Source organism: Mauremys reevesii, linkage group 2, assembly GCF_016161935.1.
Source record: "Mauremys reevesii isolate NIE-2019 linkage group 2, ASM1616193v1, whole genome shotgun sequence".
Classification (NCBI taxonomy): Eukaryota; Metazoa; Chordata; order Testudines; family Geoemydidae; genus Mauremys; species Mauremys reevesii.
In genome coordinates, this window is record NC_052624.1 from 285,337,978 (window position 1) to 285,351,931 (window position 13,954).

The window sequence follows — 13,954 nt, forward strand, 5'->3', positions numbered from 1 at the left end:
GGCTGGGGCTGGGGCTCAGGGTGACACCGGGGGCGTGTCCCCACGTGTGGTGCCTGCTCCCTGCGCAGCGCCCGGAGAGCCCAGCCCCTTTGACTGGGGGCCCCTGGCCGGGGCTGGGGCTGGGGCTGGGGCTCAGGGTGACACCTGGGGCGTGTCCCCACGTGTGGTGCCTGCTCCCTGCGCAGCGCCCGGAGAGCCGAGCCCCTTTGACTGGGGGCCGGGGCTGGGGGCCGGGGCTGGGGGCCAGGGCCGGGGCTGGGGCTCAGGGTGACACCTGGGGCGTGTCCCCACGTGTGGTGCCTGCTCCCTGCGCAGCGCCCGGAGAGCCGAGCCCCTTTGACTGCTGGCCCCTGGCCGGGGCTGGGGCTGGGGCTGGGGCTCAGGGTGACACCTGGGGCGTGTCCCCACGTGTGGTGCCTGCTCCCTGCGCAGCGCCCGGAGAGCCGAGCCCCTTTGACTGCTGGCCCCTGGGCGGGGCTGGGGCTGGGGCTGGGGCAGGCGTGACGGGTTGTGTCTGTCCTGGGGCTCATGTGGCTGCTCTCACTGTGATCTCTGAACAACTCCCGTCCCAAGCAATCCCCCGGCCGCCCTCCGTCCTGGAGTGGAGGTGAAAGCGCTGGAGTCGGTCGGGGGGACGGGAAAGCCGTGCGGGAGCTGGCGTCTGTGGCCCGGAGCTGAGCTCCGCACGTGGCACTCAGCGCAGCGAGGCCCAGGGCAGCCAGGGTTCGGCTCCTGGGGAATGGCCACCTCCTGCGCTCGGCCTCCCTGTCTGTCCCTGTTTGCTCGTCTCAGTGGAACCTGGTGGGTTTCTTGGGTTCCTGGGCCAGGCCAGTGCAGGGGGCTTTGAGGATCGGCAGGAGAGAGCCCATGACCTGAAACTAGCCTCTGCTGAGTGTGGGGTTAGTGCTGAGGCTGGAGCAGCGGGCGATGCTCTCCCGGTGACCCGTGCTGCTGAGCAGACAGGTGGCTGAGCTCTGCCGCAGCTGGAGATCTGCCAGGGCGTGCGGCCTTGTTCCCACAGGGAATGAATTACAGCAATTCAGCAGGGCCACCCAGAGGATTCCGGGGGCCCGGGGTCTTCGGCGGTGGGGGGCCCCCGCTTAGGTGGTAAGTCGGCGGCCGGGGGGGTCCTTGCGTTCCGGGACCCGCTGCCGAAGTGCCCCAAAGACCCACGGCGGGGACCCCCCGCCGCCAAATTACCGCCGAAGTGAGACCCGCCGCCGAAGTGCAGCCCCCCACCGCGAGTCTTCGGGGCACTTCGGCGGTGGGTCCCGGAACAGAAGGACCCCCCCACACCCCCCCGCCGAATTAGCGCCGAAGACCCGGCTGCACTCCGGCGGCGGGTCCCGCTTCGGCGGTAATTCGGCGGCGGGGGGGTCCTTCTGTCCCGGAGAGGAAGGACCCCCCGCCAGCGAAGACCGGGAGCGAAGAAGCTCCGGGGGCCCAGGCCCCGCCAGCGTTTTCTGGGGCCCCCGGAGCGAGTGAAGGACCCTGCTCCAGGGGCCCCGAAAAACTCTCGAGGGGGCCCCTGCTGGGCCCGGGGCAAATTGCCCCACTTGCCCCCCCCCCCCGGGCGGCCCTGCCAGCTGCCAAGGAGGCACGCTGCCAAAGGGCTTCCCTAAAGCAGCCACCCCCAAAGGCCCGGGCTGCGCTTTGCGGCTTTCCTTTCGCCCAGCCTCCCGCTCCCGGCGGCGGAGCCGAAGCGGCTGGCAGGGAGCGTTAGCGCAGACAGGCCTCGGGGCGCCTGCCGCCGCTTCGCCCACCTGCCCTCCCAGCCACGCCTGCTGCTGCCAACGGGGCAAGACCGCCGGCTGGTTTCAAAGAAGAAAACCCAACCCCGTGCCATGGGGCCGGGTGCCCAAAGCCCAAGCCCTCCGCCTCGGGCGCGGTGGGCGAGGCGGCTACGGCCTGGGAGACCTTAGCGGAAGCAAGCCAGGGCGAGGCGGCAAAAGCGTGTGCCCGAGGGAGACCTGCAGCAAAAGCCTACAGCACCCAGTATTCCCAGGAGGTCTCCCATCCAGGTACTAACCAGGCCCGACCCTGTTTAGCTTGCGAGATCAGACGAGATCGGGCGTGTTCAGGGTGGTATGGCCATAGACGCTGTTGTTTGTCGCTTTGCCTGCCTTTAAACAAGCCCGCCGACGAGCCCTGCTCCTTCACCGATATCCAGTCCCGGCCCCTCCGGCACGGCCCTGCCCCACCCCAGCCAACACAGCCACGCGCCACCAGCCTCACACCCCTCCTTCCCCACACCAACGCTCCCGCCCCGACCCACCAGCCGCAGACCCCCGCCCCTGGCCCGCACACACCAGCCTAACACTCCTCCCCACCCCTCACAGATACACCCCTCTCCCCCGCCCGCCCGCCCGCCCGCCCGCCGCGCACTCTCTCCTGAACGCGGGACCCTCACAAACCCGCCGCACCCACCCACGACACAAAACCCCACGCACCCCCCCCAGGCGCGCCGCGGCGCAACGCAACGCCCAGGACCCCGCTGCCCCACGCACACCCGCTGACGCTCGCCCTTTGCTCACAGCTCCTGGCGCTCGCCACACTCACGCCTCCCTCCCTGGGGACGCCCTCCCGCGCTCGGCCTGCCTTTTGCTCGCTCCGGGAAACCCGGGACGCGCCGCCCGGAGGCCACCCAGCATTCCCAGCCCCCAGTAAGAACAGTCCCATTTCGTCACACCTCTCCCCCCTTCGAGACCGAACTGAGCGGGGTCACTCCAGCCAGTGACCTGGGGATGTTTGAACCCACCTACATTGCCACAGAGGCCCCAGGGCCCCGCCAGTTCTGGGGGAAGAGTTACCCCAGGTCATTCCAGTTTCCTGCCCCGCTTTAGGTCGGGGGGACTCGAGGGCGCTCGCAGTCTGCAGCTGGGAAGACTTATGCAGCTCGTGCCCTTTCCCCACCCCAGTACCCCTGGGGTGCACGCTGGGCTGGGGCCTTCTCCCCACGTTCCAGTCTGGGGGGCTGTGATTCGGGCTCTCTCGGTTCAGAGCCCCCCTTTTGACCCTGGTCCCCCTCTGGAAAGTCTCCTCTGTGCTGGGCAAAGGTCCTACAGCCATTTTCCCCCTGTCCCGGGCCTTCCCCCCCCTCTGGCAGGGGTCACAGGAGCGGCAGCGCTGCCGGACATGGGTAAAGACCCCAGGCCAGTAAAAGTTTCGTAGCAGCCGCTGCTGGGTACGCCAGGCTCCCTGGTGCCCTGCGAGGGGGATGTCATGGGCCCGGCACAGCAGGCGGCGATACTCCTGGGGTACCACCAGCTGTCTCCTGATCCCCCATGACTCCATTTTCCCTGGGGGAGCCCATTCTCGGTACAGGAACCCCTTCTCCCACAGGAACCTTTTCCGGCCACCTCGTCCCATGGTCTGTACCCCACCGAGGTCAGCCAGGTCCCTTATGGAAGGACAATACAGGATATGGAAGGACAATACAGTGGCTAGTTTGTTCGAACCAACCTGTGCCAGGAGAAGGCAACCCCCTAACAGAGGGGCTGTACCTCAATGCGTCAGGCGTGACGAGTAATCTGTTTGCAAACGTGTATAAGATGCATCCCTGAGTGGATGTCTTTGTCCAGCCTAGGGGGCAGTGGAATGTCCCGCCACTGACGGAACCGGTCCATTGCCGGGGGCACATATTCGTAGTATGTCCTGTAGAGTCTAGAGGGAACTCTTACTGTGCTTCGTTTGACAATAAACCTGACTGAAGTGCCTTCGTACCTTACTAGACTCTGTGGTCATTGGGGTTCTCTCGGGGTTTGCTATGTCAGTGATCTGTGCAGAGCCGGGGCAGCACAGAGAGGGAACACACACATAACCAACTGATATCAACACTGAACAGAGCAGAGCACCACACCAGTCGCATCTGACGACGGGAGGGGGGGGGTGTCTGCGAGGGGTGGGGAGGAGTGTTAGGCTGGTGTGTGCGGGCCAGGGGCGGGGGTCTGCGGCTGGTGGGTCGGGGCGGGAGCGTTGGTGTGGGGAAGGAGGGGTGTGAGGCTGGTGGCGCGTGGCTGTGTTGGCTGGGGTGGGGCAGGGCCGTGCCGGAGGGGCCGGGACTGGATATCGGTGAAGGAGCAGGGCTCGTCGGCGGGCTTGTTTAAAGGCAGGCAAAGCGGCAAGCAAAAGCGTCTACGGCCATACCACCCTGAACACGCCCGATCTCGTCTGATCTCGGAAGCTAAGCAGGGTCGGGCCTGGTTAGTACTTGGATGGGAGACCTCCTGGGAATACTGGGTGCTGTAGGCTTTTGCCGCTGCCCGGCTGCAGGTCTCCCTCGGGCACACGCTTTTGCCGCCTCGCCCTGGCTTGCTTCCGCTAAGGTCTCCCAGGCCGTAGCCGCCTCGCCCACCGCGCCCGAGCCGGAGGGCTTGAGCTTTGGGCACCCGGCCGCATGGCACGGGGTTGGGTTTTCTTCTTTGAAACCAGCCGGCGGTCTTGCCCCGTTGGCAGCAGCAGGCGTGGCTGGGAGGGCAGGTGGGCGAAGCGGCGGCAGGCGCCCCGAGGCCTGTCTGCGCTAACGCTCCCTGCCAGCCGCTTCGGCTCCGCCGCCGGGAGCGGGAGGCTGGGCGAAAGGAAAGCCACAAAGCGCAGCCCGGGCCTTTGGGGGTGGCTGCTTTAGGGAAGCCCTTTGGCAGCGTGCCTCCTTGGCAGCTGGCAGGGCCGCCCAGAGGGGGGGGGTGTGACGTTATGACTGTGATATAATATCTCATTGAAAGATGACAGGGCCAGAAAGAGTTAATTAACTCATAGACTGACCTGACCCATGGGTGAACCTTGAGGACAGGTTAGGAAGATATGTAAATGACTAGAGCTTTGAAATGCAAGTCTGCATTGTTAGAGGTAGAAGGGGAGATGTTTGCTCAGGTCTTGTGATGCAAGCAAACAAGTCTTGTCTATTGCTATAGTTTTAATTCAAAGATCAAAAAAGGAATGTTAACATTTATAATGATACTTGAGTGAAATAGTATTATTGTCTATGTGTCTCTTTGAAGGTTGTGCTAACCTGTGTCTGAACTGTTTAATGGATAAATTACTCTGTGCTAATTGCCAGGATGTTTGGGAGAAGAAGTTAAGCCTATTGTTTCCTCAGGCCGAAAGGCTGCTGGAAATGTATAAGAAGCCTGGGACATGATCCTTCTTCATCTCAGATCTGCTTTGGGTTTCAAGAGGGGGAAACCTTAAGCCATAAGGATTGAGATCCCCAGTCACTGACTGGAGCCACCCTGAATATGGACATTGGACTATAACCTCTGGACTATTTCTAAAAGGACTTTTGGCAACTACAAGCTCATCTCTGCTGTGTCTGAACCTCAAGAATTGAATTCAAGTCTGTCTGTAGATTAATCTTTTAACCAACACTCTCTATCTTTTCTTTTTTAATAAATTTTAGCTTAGTTAATAAGAGTTGGCTGTAGCGTGTATTTTGGGTAAGATCTAAGTTATAATTGGACCTGGGTATGTGGCTGATCCTTTGGGATTGGAAGAACCTTTTCTTTTATATGATGAAGTAAGATTCTCAGGAATCATCATCATATCTGACAGGTGTGTCTGGACGGAGGCCTGAGGCTGGGCACTTTAAGGGAACTGCGTGGTTTGGGCTTCTAAGTGACCAGTGAGATACTGGAGAAGCTGTTTTGTGCTGGTTGGTAAATCTAAGTATTGGAATAACCACCAGCATTTGGGGTTTGTCTGCCCCGTTTGGTTTGCAGTTCACCCTGATTGAGTGACCTCAGCTGGTTCCCACGGGCAGCACCGTCACAGTGGCGTAGTCGTGCAAGGATCCACAGACCCAGGTCAGTTAAGCTTTGGGTCAGAACCCCGCGCTATCCAAATTGGAATTTTGGTATTGAGAGTTTGGTTGGTTAAGGAGCAGTTGCAATGGATGAGCAAAGAGCATATGAGGGTCTTGACAAAAAAGCCCTGGAAGATTTGTGTTCAGAAAAGGGGATAAGCTTTAGAAAGAAAGCTACAAATCAAGAAATGAGAGATCTGTTAACGGCCAGTGATCAGGAGGCAGGAGCACGGCCCTTACCCGATGCTACAGAAAATGCAGAAACAATTAGAATGAATAAGGCAGCAAATAAACTGCAACTGGAGCATGAACAGAAACTAGCAGATCTTCGATTGCTGGAAAGGCAAAAAATAGCTGAATTAGAAAGAGAAGCTGCTGAGAGAGAAGAAAGAAGAGAAGAAAGAGCTCGTAAGGGGCGTCTGGAGCTACTGGCTGCTGAGGAGAAAGCTCGACAGAGGCAACAGGAGATGCACAAAATGGAACAGGAGACAGTTAAACTCCGGCTCCAAGTAATGGAAGAGCAGAAAAAGTCATCACCCCCTGGTACTCCACTTACCCACCACCGGGAGAAAAGCTGGGAAAGGATATGTCCCATCTACAACGATACTGAGGATATAGAGGAGTTTTTGTCTACTTTTGAACGCCTCTGCAATCTGTACCGGATCCCCGATGATCAGCGAATGCCTGTCCTGCTGACCAGACTTACTGGAAAAGCCAGGGAGGTATTTAATGAATTGGGGGAACAAGAAGCCTTGGATTATGGGCGGTTTAAAGATTCTGTGTTAAGGCGGTTCAAGGTTACTCCTGATTCTTACAGAGTTAAGTTTAGAAAGTTTAAGATGTCTAATGATTGTACTTTTGTGGAATGTGCTCATAAGCTGATGGGTTTTGTTAAAAAATGGGTTATGGGAGCAAAGGCACATGGGAGTTTTGAAAAGCTGCTGGATTTAATAACTTTGGAACAGTTCTTAGACATTGTGCCTGACCAGGTGAGAGCAGCTGTGTGTGATAGGGACCCTGAGTCAGTCCTACGGGCGGCAGAGATTGCGGATGCCCATACCCAAAACAGGGCTCAAGAAGGGTGTAAACCCCCGGGGAAAACTAATCACCATTCTCCCCAGTTCAAGAGGAGGGAAGGATTTAAAGGTAAACCGGGCCCTGACTCTTATAAGGTTGCTCACAGGGGCCCAGAGGGTGGGAACTCTCACCCCAAGAATAAACCGGTTAAATGCTATCATTGTGGTATGCTTGGCCACATAAGACCAGATTGCCCGACCCTAAAGAGCAGCCCAAAGACAGCAACCCCAAAAGCCACAGTAAATGCCAACTCCATTACCCTGAGCTCCCAGGCTGAACCAAGTCCCAACAGCTCCACCTTAAGTCCAGGTGCAAGCAGAGCAGTGGCTAATGCCAACCCCATCATCTCCAGTGGTCTGGGAGGAGGTGATGAGCTCACCAGTTATGTCAGGACTGAGGCTTGGCAAGGAAGTGAGAGGTTTATTAAGGAGGCAAAGGTCAATGGTGCTGAATGCATGGGGTGGCGAGACACTGGCTCGGATGTTACTATAGTCAAGGGACACCTGGTGAAGCCAGAGGACATGTTGCCAGGGGAGTATGTGACGATAGTGGCCCTATCTGAGTACTCCGTGGACCTGCCAATGGCTAGAATCCACCTTGAGTGGGATGGCTTTAAAGGGGATGTGAAGGCTGCTGTCCGGGATTTGATTCCGGCTGATGTTTTGGTAGGAAATAACATACTGGGGGTGCCTGGCCAAGTTAATGTGACGACCAGGTCACAGAGAAACTGTGGGTCTGTGGCAGATACCCTGACTGACTGCAGTGAGGGGGATGGTGAACAGACAGAGAGTGTCTCTCAAGATGGATCAGGCGAGGGTTTGTCTGAAATATCAGAGATGGTTCTGAATTTAAACGAAACCCAGGGTAAATTCATTGTGGCTCAGCAGAGTGATGTGTCATTAGAGAAAGCCAGGAATGATGCTCAGAGTCAGATCCCAGTTAGTAAAGAGAGAGGCAGGTTTTTTATGCAGAATGGGCTGTTGTATAGGGAACCTCCTAGGGGAAGGAAGAATTCCCAAGCAGCAATTCGCAAGCAGCTTGTGGTACCTGAGAGTTACCGCAGTGATTTGTTGAAGTTGGCTCATGATGGTCCTTTTGCAGGACATCTGGGTGTAGGCAAAACGTGTAACAGACTAGAGCAAAATTTCTACTGGCCTCACCTCTTTGGGTCGGTGAGAGATTACTGCAGGAGCTGTGAACTGTGCCAGAAGCGTAAGGGGTTAAGGGGGCCTAGCAAGGTGCCCCTCCAGCCTCTGCCCATTATAGGGGAGGCTTTTGCCAGAGTGGCTGTGGATATTGTGGGGCCATTCCCCAAACCTTCCAGAAATGGGAAGAAATACATCCTGGTGTTGGTAGACTTTGCTACCAGATATCCTGAGGCTGTAGCCTTGGCTAATATTGAGGCTGAGACAGTGGCAGTGGCTTTGTTCTCTATTTTTAGTAGAGTGGGTTTTCCCAAGGAAATACTGTCTGACCGTGGGTCTAACTTCATGTCTGTGGTTTTCAGGCAGTTGTGGGAGTTATGTGGGGTAAAGCACCTGAAAGCTGCTCCCTACCACCCCCAGACTAATGGCCTAGTGGAAAGGTTCAATGGAACCCTGAAGTCTATGCTGAAAATGTATGTGGATAGACGCCAGAATGACTGGGATGTTCTGCTGCCGTAACTATTGTATGCATACAGGAGTGTGCCCCAAGAGTCTACAGGGTTTGCTCCCTTTGAACTGCTCTATGGGAGGCAGGTCCGGGGGCCCCTAGATTTGGTCCGTGACTCATGGGAAGGTAATGTGGAGGAGACAGAGCAGCCAGTGGCAGAATATGTGGCTCAGTTCAAGGAGAGTTTGCAAGAGATGATGAAGTTGGTTGAGCAGAATCTGAAAGAGAGCCAGGATACTCAGAAAGCCTGGTATGACAGAGATGCTCAGGAGAGAGCGTTTGAAATAGGGGACAGGGTGTTGGTGTTAGATCCTGTCCGGAGGAACAAAATGAAGGATGTTTGGACCGGACCCATGGAGGTAGTGGAGAGGATTAATGAGGTTACCTATGATGTGAGGAAACCCCATGGCCGGGGAAGTGTGCAGACAGTGCATGTGAACAGAATGAAGGCCTACCATGCAAGGGAGGTAAATGTGAACATGATCTGTTGTGCTGAGGAAGAGGCAGTGTCTGTTCCTTTGATTGACATGGTTGCTGAAAGCCAAGAAGAGACACCTCTTGAGAGCATTGAGATGGGGGAGGGTTTATCCCCCCCTCAAAGGAAGGAGCTGCTAATGTTATTAAAACACCACAAGCGAACATTCTCCAACAGGCCAGGGCTCACTGATAGGATGACACACTCCATTCAGACAGTGGGTCCCCGCCCAGCTCCCAGCAGAGCGTACAGGGCCAAGGGAGAGATGCAAAGGCAGATCCAGGAAGAGGTGAAAAGCATGCTGACAATGGGGGTAATTACCCAATCTATGAGCCCCTGGGCCTCTCCCATTGTGATGGTGCCAAAAAAGGATAAAACCATGAGATTTTGTGTGGATTACAGAAAGCTAAATGCTATCACTCAACCTGACCCTTACCCCACACCCAGAATAGAGGATCTGTTAGATACGCTGGGAGGGGCCAAGTTTATAAGCACCCTGGATCTGACTAGGGGGTACTGGCAAATTCCCCTAGATGCTGATGCACAAGAAAAATCCGCTTTCATAGTGGAATCTGGCCTGTATGAGTTCAAAGTGTTGCCCTTTGGGATGCGTAATTCAGGGGCTACTTTCATGAGACTTATAAACGAGGTCCTACGGGGATTAGAGTCTTTTGCCAGGGCCTATATAGACGACCTGGCCATATTCAGCAGTTCGTGGCAAGATCACCTTAACCACATAGGGGTTGTGCTGCACCGGCTCAGAGAGGCCAATCTAACTGTTAAGGTGTCTAAATGCAGAATGGGAGCTGCTGAGGTGACCTACCTGGGGCACAGGGTGGGCAATGGGCAACTGCGCCCTGAGCCTTTGAAGGTGGAGGCCATTAAGAACTGGCCTGTCCCTAGAACTAAGAAACAGGTCCAATCGTTCATTGGTCTGGCCAACTATTACAGGAGGTTTGTTCAGGGATTCAGTGACGTTGTAGCTCCCATCACAGACCTGACGAAAAAGGAAAAACCAGACCGGGTGCAGTGGACGGAGGCCTGTGAGCAGGGATTTCAAAGCATAAAAAGTGCTTTGGCCAAAGAGCCTGTTTTAGTCAGCCCAGATTTCAAAAAGCCTTTTTTGCTATGTACAGATGCTTCCAATATTGGGCTGGGGGCAGTGCTAATGCAAGAGGGGGCGGGGGGTAAGAGACATCCCGTGGCGTACTTAAGTAAAAAGTTGTCCCCCACTGAGCAAAATTACGCTCCCATTGAGAAGGAATGTTATGCCATTGTCTGGGCTGTCAAGCAGCTTAAGCCCTATTTGTACAACCAAAAATTCACTGTGTTGAGTGACCATGCCCCTTTAGTCTGGCTGCACAAGGCCAAAGGTACCAACTCCAGGTTGCTGCGCTGGAGTTTAGCCCTTCAAGAGTATGAAATGGATATAATCCACATAAGAGGGAAGGAAAATATTGTAGCTGATGCATTGTCCCGGATGGGGACTCATTAGGATGCACTCAGTGATGTTTGTGTCATCCCTTCCTGCATCAATTTTGCGTTGGGGATGTGACGTTATGACTGTGATATAATATCTCATTGAAAGATGACAGGGCCAGAAAGAGTTAATTAACTCATAGACTGACCTGACCCATGGGTGAACCTTGAGGACAGGTTAGGAAGATATGTAAATGACTAGAGCTTTGAAATGCAAGTCTGCATTGTTAGAGGTAGAAGGGGAGATGTTTGCTCAGGTCTTGTGATGCAAGCAAACAAGTCTTGTCTATTGCTATAGTTTTAATTCAAAGATCAAAAAAGGAATGTTAACATTTATAATGATACTTGAGTGAAATAGTATTATTGTCTATGTGTCTCTTTGAAGGTTGTGCTAACCTGTGTCTGAACTGTTTAATGGATAAATTACTCTGTGCTAATTGCCAGGATGTTTGGGAGAAGAAGTTAAGCCTATTGTTTCCTCAGGCCGAAAGGCTGCTGGAAATGTATAAGAAGCCTGGGACATGATCCTTCTTCATCTCAGATCTGCTTTGGGTTTCAAGAGGGGGAAACCTTAAGCCATAAGGATTGAGATCCCCAGTCACTGACTGGAGCCACCCTGAATATGGACATTGGACTATAACCTCTGGACTATTTCTAAAAGGACTTTTGGCAACTACAAGCTCATCTCTGCTGTGTCTGAACCTCAAGAATTGAATTCAAGTCTGTCTGTAGATTAATCTTTTAACCAACTCTCTCTATCTTTTCTTTTTTAATAAATTTTAGCTTAGTTAATAAGAATTGGCTATAGCGTGTATTTTGGGTAAGATCTAAGTTATAATTGGACCTGGGTATGTGGCTGATCCTTTGGGATTGGAAGAACCTTTTCTTTTATAAGATGAAGTAAGATTCTCAGGAATCATCATCATATCTGACAGGTGTGTCTGGACGGAGGCCTGAGGCTGGGCACTTTAAGGGAACTGCATGGTTTGGGCTTCTAAGTGACCAGTGAGATACTGGAGAAGCTGTTTTGTGCTGGTTGGTAAATCTAAGTATTGGAATAACCACCAGCATTTGGGGTTTGTCTGCCCCGTTTGGTTTGCAGTTCACCCTGATTGAGTGACCTCAGCTGGTTCCCACGGGCAGCACCGTCACAGGGGGGGCAAGTGGGGCAATTTGCCCCGGGCCCAGCAGGGGCCCCCTCGAGAGTTTTTCGGGGCCCCTGGAGCAGGGTCCTTCACTCGCTCCGGGGGCCCCAGAAAACGCTGGCGGGGCCTGGGCCCCCGGAGCTTCTTCGCTCCCGGTCTTCGCTGGCGGGGGGTCCTTCCTCTCCGGGACAGAAGGACCCCCCCGCCGCCGAATTACCGCCGAAGCGGGACCCGCCGCCGGAGTGCAGCCGGGTCTTCGGGGCTAATTCGGCTGGGGGGTGGGGAGGGGTCCTTCCGTTCCGGGACCCGCCGCCAAAGTGCCCCGAAGACTCGCGGTGGGGGGCTGCACTTCGGCGGCGGGTCTCGCTTCGGTGGTAATTCGGCGGCGGGGGGTCCCCGCCGTGGGTCTTTGGGGCACTTCGGCAGCGGGTCCCGGAACGCAAGGACCCCCCGGCCGCCGACTTACCACCGAAGCGGGGGCCCCCCACCACCCAAGACCCCGGGCCCCCGGAATCCTCTGGGCGGCCCTGGCAGCTGGCCCTTTAAAAGCGGGAGGAGACCATAATCTGGTCTTAGACACCTTAGATGTCCCCCTTTATCTAAGATTTGGTGCCACTACAGGACCTTGGTTGCAACCCATGTTCTATATGGTCCCCATTTATATCAATAACGTCACACCTGGCCAGGGCGGTGCCAGGCACGTTGGGACAGGGCTGGGCTCCTGGGACTCACTGCCCGGCCAGTGCGGTGCCAGGCACGTTGGGACAGGGCTGGGCTCCAGGGACTCACTGCCCGGCCAGGGCGGTGCCAGGCACGTTGGGACAGGGCTGGGCTCCAGGGACTCACTGCCCGGGCAGGGCGGTGCCAGGCATGTTGGGACAGGACAGGGCTCCCAGGGACTCCCTGCCCGGCCAGGGCGGTGCCAGGCACGTTGGGACAGGGCCGGGCTCCCAGGGACTCACTGCCTGGCCGGTGCAGTGCCAGTGCCAGGCACGTTGGGACAGGGCAGGGCTCCAGGGACTCACTGCCCGGCCGGTGCGGTGCCAGGCATGTTGGGTCTGGGCTGGGCTCCCGGGACTCACTGCCCGGCCAGTGGGGTGCCAGTGCCAGGCACGTTGGGACAGGGCAGGGCTCCCAGGGACTCACTGCCCGGCCGGTGCGGTGCCAGGCACGTTGGGACAGGGCTGGGCTCAAGCGACTCACTGCCCAGCCAGTGCGGTGCCAGTGCCAGGCACGTTGGGTCTGGGCTGGGCTCCCAGGGACTCACTGCCCGGCCGGTGCGGTGCCAGGCACGTTGGGACAGGGCTGGGCTCCAGGGACTCACTGCCCGGGCAGGGCGGTGCCAGGCACGTTGGGACAGGGCCGGGCTCCAGGGACTCACTGCCCGGCCGGTGCGGTGCCAAGCACGTTGGTTCAGGGCTGGGCTGCCAGGGACTCACTGCCAGGCCAGGGCGGTGCCAGGCACGTTGGGACAGGGCTGGGCTCCAGGGACTCACTGCCTGGCCGGTGTGGTGCCAGGCACGTTGGGACAGGGCCGGGCTCCAGGGACTCACTGCCTGGCCGGTGCGGTGCCAGGCACGTTGGGACAGGGCCGGGCTCCAGGGACTCACTGCCCGGGGAGGGCGGTGACAGGGACGCTGGGACAGAGCTGGGCTCCAGGGACTCACTGCCCGGCCAGTGCGGTGCCAGGCACGTTGGGACAGGGCAGGGGTCCCGAGACTCACTGCCCGGCCAGTGCGGTGCCAGGCACGTTGGGACAGGGCAGGGCTCCCGGGACTCACTGCCCGGGCAAGAAGAGGGCTGCCAGAAGTCACTAATACAATGAACATGTGCCAAGACGGCACCAGAACAGCTGGGTACGAACATACCACACAGATAACAAGGAACAGGTAGCCCCAGCCTAAAGGCAGTATAAACGAACAATAGGATGGATAGACAATAGGATGGTGTGACGAAGTGGGACTGTTTGTACTGGGGGCTGGCTGGGGGCAGGCCTCTAAGTATCTAGCAAAGCAAAAGGCCGGCGCAACCGAATGCCTGACACTCTGTCTCCTAGCAACTGATGGCCGGGCCCCTCCCTGCAAAGGTGCTGGCTAAAGGTGCTGGAGACAAAGGGGTCAGGTGACCTCCTGGCCCGGGAAAGAAGCTGAGCAGAGAGGAGGGGCTGGAGGGGGCTGGGCAGACTGGAGCTGGCTGGGGAAGGAAGGGAAGGACAGACCGGGCTCTGATCCCCGATGGGGGCTGTGGGGCTCCTGGGGCCCCAAGATGGACCTAACAGGGGGATCCGGTTATCTGTGCCTGCAAGACCTGTGTTGGACTGTGTTCCTG

At 56.9% G+C, this 13,954-nt stretch overlaps 2 non-coding genes across 2 annotated transcripts; one reads left to right on the forward strand and one right to left on the reverse strand.

Moving 5' to 3' along the window:
- Window positions 1-1,980: 1,980 nt before the first annotated feature.
- LOC120399778 lies at window positions 1,981-2,099 on the reverse strand. The gene has a single exon (XR_005595375.1). It is a non-coding gene; the product is annotated as a 5S ribosomal RNA (ribosomal RNA).
- Window positions 2,100-4,132: 2,033 nt separating this feature from the next.
- On the forward strand, window positions 4,133-4,251 carry LOC120399765. Its single transcript, XR_005595363.1, has one exon. It is a non-coding gene; the product is annotated as a 5S ribosomal RNA (ribosomal RNA).
- The last annotated feature ends 9,703 nt before the right edge of the window (window positions 4,252-13,954 follow it).